Here is a 6,680-nt window from a genome sequence, read left to right as displayed (position 1 = left end):
GCTGGCAGGGACTTACTGGATCCAGTAAAAGTCCCATGTGGATGCAGTGATGGGGCCCTTCTGGTCCTTGTCTGTAATTACAAAGAGGTACATGAGGTCCCCTTGCATCTTGCAGTTTCTAGGAAATGGGTTCCAGCTGCTCATGCTGGGCACTTTTAGTCACTAAAGCCCTTCAGGAATGGTCAAGTAGAAATAAGCTCCTCACTTCACCAAGGACCCTCTTCTTTGCCCCCTTTGGGAGTTCCACCTTCCAGTCATGGCTCCAGAGACACAATGGTCCCTCTTGGGACCCTGGCAAGATGTATTCAGGTGGCAAACAGTCAATGAGGCTCATCTCCAAGCTATTCTTTCACTTCCTACTGTTTGAGGAACTCGAGGCTGGTGGTCAGCACAGGGCAACCCAAGGCCAGCTGTCTCCACCTAAATTTGACCCTGGTTTGAGTGCTTCTAGGCCAGACCCCTCCAGGTGGGAAAACCTGGTCCTCAGCCTCTGGCTTCCATGCTCCCCTTCCCTCTTTTCAATCCTGGCCCCAATGTCTCCTCCACCTCTCAGGTCATTGGAGAATATGCTTGGGAAGAACAAGCAGCTTTAGTCAGCCCTGCTGAAGGCAGCAGATGGGTTCAGGCTCTTAAGCTGCTCTAGGACATGGTTCATGTGGAAGCAGGCCTTGAGTAGTGTGTGTAGCTCTTTCAGGGAGAGGTAAGTAGGATGTTACCAGGGCTTTGTATCCTAAAACATCGCATCTAGCACAGAAAATAGTTTGCAAGATGCTTTCATGGGTGATTTTAATTTTCAACTTTAGGCTTCCATTTTCAAATTCCATAATGAACACATAAGGTGGGGTTCTAATTTCAACACACACACACTCACACAAACACACACTCCTGTCTGCTAGTAGGCAGGGATCATTTCTTACAAAGAATCTTCTGCCAAATGCCTCTGAAGCACACGTGGGTCTTGAGCCGACAGGGCTAACTGCTTTTTCTGCACTAGTGTCTTGGGTTGAAGGAGTGTTTAGAGCTGCCTTTTTGGGCAGCCCTCATGAAGGGGTGTGCTGAGGACTCCCCAGGACCTCCTACTTCAGACGGTCTTCCAGTGTGTGTTTCACTGAAGTTTAATGGTGACTGCTTTGGGAAAGAGGAAAGTTCCTGTGATCAACTATGGGCACCATTGAGCTACAATTCTTTCCCACAATTGCTCTTAGCAAGCAGGTAGACCCTGGGAACATAAGTGGCTTTTCCCCAGGGAACATGAATACATGAGAGAGTCTGCTTTACAACCAGGTGAATCTCACCACACCAGTTGGTGCTACACTGGACAGATTTCCCCACTCAAATACTGTGGAGCTTTTTAAGTTTTTTTTTTTCTAAGACATCATTTATTTTTATAGAATTTGATTGGGCTGATATCAAGCCTGGCTTTGTACTGCCTGAATTTTTTAGAATTACAACTCTGTTCATACATTCACATGCTTATCTGTGACACAAAGACCTCCGAGGACTGGGGAAGTGCTGCCTGGCCCTTCTTTTTGGGGCCCTCCCCAAGGCCGTCTACCCAACTTCCAAACCAGCCTTCCCTCATACACAGCCCTGAGCCCTCCTGCAGCTCCTCACTGTTTTGTCGCCCTGGGAAGTGGTTTGGCATGTTGCTAACCGGGTGCAGTGAGTGACACATTTCTTCATGGACCATCAGCACCGGCTAAATCTCCTGCAACATCTCCTTAAGGGACAACTGCAGGGAGAAGGCCTCAACAACTCTGATGAGAAACCACATGGTTGGAAGCAAGGACTTCCTGTTTCCCCAGCCCAAAGCCCTGAGAATCATGCCCAAAATTCAGCTTTCCACTTTTTGCATATTTAATTATTTTTAGAATCCCAGGCCCCCTCTATACATGCCACACCTACCTACAGCTGTCTGTGTGTGCAGAACAGAGCCTGGCCACACTGACTATTCCTGCAGACCAAGAAAAATTCCTATTCAGAGTAGGAGGAGGTGGGAGAACTAAGGGAGACAAAATGGCAGCTTTGCCTCATCCCTTGCCCAGTGCCAAGGTCCCCAGGGCAAACAGCTTTTGCCTTCAACTTCAAGTTAACAGCATACAAAATATATACATTTTTACTTCCCCCTCTCTATTATTAATGTTACAAATTATATCTCTATATATTGTATGCATTTTCACAGAGATTTAAGAATTTTATGCACCATTATTATAACAATAGCAAATTTTATATCTGTGTATATATTTATATTAACAGAGAGCTTTACATTTTCATATCATTTTATGATGCTGTCCAGCATCATTTAATGTTTCAACATAATTGACTGTCTTTTGCATTTTTTTCTAGGGTTATTCTAGTAGTAAGCAACCTTAGATTTTTTTATTTTAAACCTTGAAAGGATTTATTTTTTCCTAATTTTCAAAGTACAGTTTTTTCCAGGTCAATTATTCTTGGTTGTTAGGATTTTTTGTTTCATCGCTGATATGTGTAAGGTTTCAGCATGCCCTGTTTTTCTCCCAGATAACATTTATGTCATTTTCTTCCCATATTCTTTCTATAAGACTCTTTCTCTGAATATATTGGTCTACTTGATAGTGTCCAGTAAGTCTCATATTTAACCCTTATTTCTTCCATTTTTTTTCAAAAGTTAGTTTCCAGGCCTAAATATTTGTGAATAATATATATTTAATTTCCTGGTTCTTTTTTTGCTCCATTGTTTGCTGTTGTGTCTCTGCAGTGAATTTGTAAATGCCAGTTATTGGATCCATCAATGCCACAATTTCTGTTGGGTTTTTAGAAAAAAGGTTTCATCTCTTTGTTGATATCCCATTTCGGTCATTTATTATTTTTAAATGTTATTCAATTTTCTATTTTTGTTTCATTTCTGTTCACTGAGAATGCTTAATTATTTTTAATTCTTTATCAGATATGAAAAAATCTTCATTTCTTAAGATTCAACTTCTGGATATTTATTCTGTTTCTTCCAGTGAAGTATATTTTCCACCTTGTCCGTATGCCTTGTAATTTTTTTATAAGATCTGGAAAATTATAAAATATCCATCAAATCTAGTATTTAAAGCCTGGCACGGCTGGGCACGGCAGCTCATGCCTGTAATCCCAGAAGTTTGGGCAGCTGAGATGGGCAGATTACTGGAGGCCAGGAGTTTGAGACCAGCCTGGCTAACATAGCAAAGCCCGTCTGTACTGAAAATACAAAAAAAATTAGCTGGGCGTTGTGGTGTGCACCTCTCGTCCCAGCCACTCAGGAGACTGAGACAAGAGAATCACTTGAACCCGGCAGATGGAGGTTGCAGTGAGCTGAGATCACTCCACTGCACTCCAGCCTGGGCGACAAAGCAAAACTCTTTCTCAAGAAAACAACAATAACAACAACAACAACAACAACAACAAAACTGGCTTAGTAAAGGGTGATATTGACAGCAATCAGCCAGGCTATTGATTCTGGGTGCTTCACAGATGCATTCTCAGATATGTCTTCTCTGGATCGTTGTGTATTTCTCAGTTAAAGAGAATTTGTTTCATTGTTTTTAGATTGATTATCTATTTTCTTCCCCAGTTGACTGTCGGTGGTATTGCAGTTTCTCTAGTGCTGCGATTTTCTTCCTTGTCATCAGACACAACTGTCATCTGTATGAGTCCATCATGTCCTTCAGCACTCCATGTCATGAAAGACAGAATCTAGTCATTAGGCAATATCTCAAAAAGACAAACATTTCAACACATACTCTACAGCGTTAATTCTCTCCTGAGGAAGATGCTGAAAGTGGGGCATTTTCTGGTGAGCCCAATTACTATTGCAGGGAAAAAAAAAAAAAAGAAACTCTGGTGGAGAGTCTGTAGCAAAGAAAAAATTCCTGCAGTGTGAAAAGAGAGGAGGCAACAGCCATATACAAAGCAAGGTGAAAATAAATGAGCAGGTAACACATGGGAGAGGTCCAAAGGTCACAGAGAAAGACAGAGTTTAAATATGGTTTGGTCATCTCTGTTCCAATGGAAATTGTTTTAGAAAAGCCTAATTTTATCTTTCTTGCTGTCACGGAGAAACATGTTCCTGTCCCATGCTTACTATGCTCTTCAATCTTCTATGGCTTCTTTTCTCCCTCCCAGAATCTTCCAGTGCATTCATACTGAAAACCAAAGTCCTCCCAGAATCTGTAAGAACCTACATGGTCTGACTAGTGTTCATTAATTTTGGGAATCTGGGGAAATCTATGCACATTTCTGGAGACCTCTACGTTATGCAATTTTTTAATAAATATGTGGTGCCTCAAGTCAAAAGTGTGTGAAGGGAGTTGTGGAGGCATTGAGAATTGGTTTAGAAATTCCAAGAACAGTAGTGCAAAGGTCGTGTGAGCAAGGCGCTCAGAGTCATCGCGGCAAGCCATCATTGCTTGTGAACATCCTGCTCACCGGTACACCAGGGGTTGGAAAAACCACACTTGGCAAAGAACTTGCATCAATATCAGGACTGAAATACATTGATGTGGGTGATTTACCTTGAGAAGAGCAATTGTATGATGGCTATGATGAAGAGTATGATTGTCCCATTTTAGATGAAGACAGAGTAGTTGATGAGTTAGATAACCAAATGACAGAACGTGGAGTTATTGTGGAATACCGCGGTTGTGATTTGTTCCCTAAAGGCTGGTTTCATATAGTTTTTTTTGCTGAGGACAGATACCAACGCATTGTATGAAAGACTTGAAACAAGGAGCTATAATAAGAAGACTCTAATGACAATATTCAGTGTGAGATTATTCAAGTTCTTTATGAAGAAGCCACAACATCCCACAAGGAAGAAATCGTACATCAGTTGCCCAACAATATACCAGAGGAGCTAGAAAATAATGTAGATCAGATTGGCTGGGTGCAGTGACTCACGCCTGTAATCCCAGCAGTTTGGGAGGCCGAGGTGGGTGGATCACGAGGTCAAGAGATCAAGACTATCCTGGCTAACACGGTGTAACCCCATCTCTAGTAAAAATACAAAAAAAAAAAAAGTTAGCCGGGGCATGGTGGTGGGTGCCTGCAGTCCTAGCTTCTCAGGAGGCTGAGGCAGAAGAATGGCGTGAACCTGGGATGTGTAGCTTGCAGTGAGCTGAGATCACACCACTGCACTCCAGTCTGGGTGACAGAGCAAGGCTCCATCTCAAAATAAATAAATAAATAAATAAACAAACAAATAAATAAATAAATAAATAAATATAAATAAAAAGGAAAATAATCTAGATCAGATCTAGAAATGGATTGAACAGTGGATCAAATATCATAACTCTTGACTTATAAGGCCAGCTACTTTACAATCACTCTTGTTGATATTACTTTGCCGACATCATAGAAATTGTTCAAGTATCAGTAACACTTTACTGAAATCATGTTGCAGGACTAGCAGGTGGATAGTATAGAGGTGTATGCCTGTGTTTCTTTTTCTCCATGAGAAACCTAAACATGTGAAATATGATGACTATAGTATTACTAAGGATTGAGACAAAAACTGTAAGTTTCAAACAAATTGCTAAGAAATAAATAATCTGACAAAATGGGTGGATATGTTTTAAGTTTATTACAGAAAAAAAGCAGATGATCTCTTAAAATAAAACTAAAGACTAAAGAGAAAGCATCAGAGTATTCCTTTTTTCTTTCTTCAAATTAGAGAATAAGGGAAGTGTTGTACTCTATACAAAATTTAAAAGGTACAAAAGAGCATGTTGAAAAGTTAGGTCTCCCTTCCAGACCACAATATCCACAGGCGCTCTAGGATCCTTCACTTCAGGAAATAATGTTACTGGTTTCCCATATGTCTTTTGAGAGGCTTTATGCCTGGACAGTGTATACATATGTGTGTACAATTTTTTTAAGAATATAGTAGTATATTGCACACACTATTCTGTACCTCTCTTTTTTTACTTAATATATTTGGAGATTATATCATATCAGTACAGAACTCCCTGTTCTTTTTTTTTAGCTGAGATATACATATCATACAATAAAATATACAATTTTGAAGTGTATAATCAGAACTAGATATGGTGGCTTATGCCTGTAATCCCAGTAGCTGGGGAGGCTGAGGTGGAGAATTGCTTGAGGCAGGAGTTCAAGAACAGCCTAGACAACATAGTGAGACCTTCAAATCTAAAAACAAACATAAATGAAATATACAATCCATTGGTTTTCAGCTTATTAACAAGGTTATGACTGTCACCACTGTGGGGAAAGCAGTGATGATAAAGGGAAATCCTATACCCTTTAGCAGTCACTCTCTATTCTTTCCTCCTCATCCCTTTGCAGTTACCAGTCTGCTTTCTGTCTCTATGGATTTGCATATTCTGGATATTTCATATAAATGGGATTATACAATAAAAAAAAGAAATTTCAGGAACACCAGAGAGAGAAGACACATGTTTTCTGCTTTATAATTTCATATCCTATGAAGGTTTAAAACATAATTCCACAAAAAATTTGATGGAAAATCTTTATGTGCAAAAGTATCTTGTTAAATATAAAAAAAATATTTTATGGAGAATTATTTTTTCTTATCAAGACCTAATCTTAAAAATTTAAACTCTATATGCCAACAGTGTCTATTGTAGGGTGGTTTATTGTATGTACTCATTTTATGGATTCCTTACAAAAACTTTTCCCATAGGGGAAATTAGAAC

General features: G+C 39.9%; 1 pseudogene; it reads left to right on the top strand.

Moving 5' to 3' along the window:
• Positions 1 to 299: 299 nt before the first annotated feature.
• On the top strand, positions 300 to 5,300 carry LOC129530357 (adenylate kinase isoenzyme 6-like; annotated as a pseudogene).
• Positions 5,301 to 6,680: the final 1,380 nt, after the last annotated feature.

This window comes from Gorilla gorilla, chromosome Y, assembly GCF_029281585.2.
Source record: "Gorilla gorilla gorilla isolate KB3781 chromosome Y, NHGRI_mGorGor1-v2.1_pri, whole genome shotgun sequence".
Lineage (NCBI taxonomy): Eukaryota > Metazoa > Chordata > Mammalia > Primates > Hominidae > Gorilla > Gorilla gorilla.
This window is presented reverse-complemented; position numbering and strand designations above follow the sequence as displayed.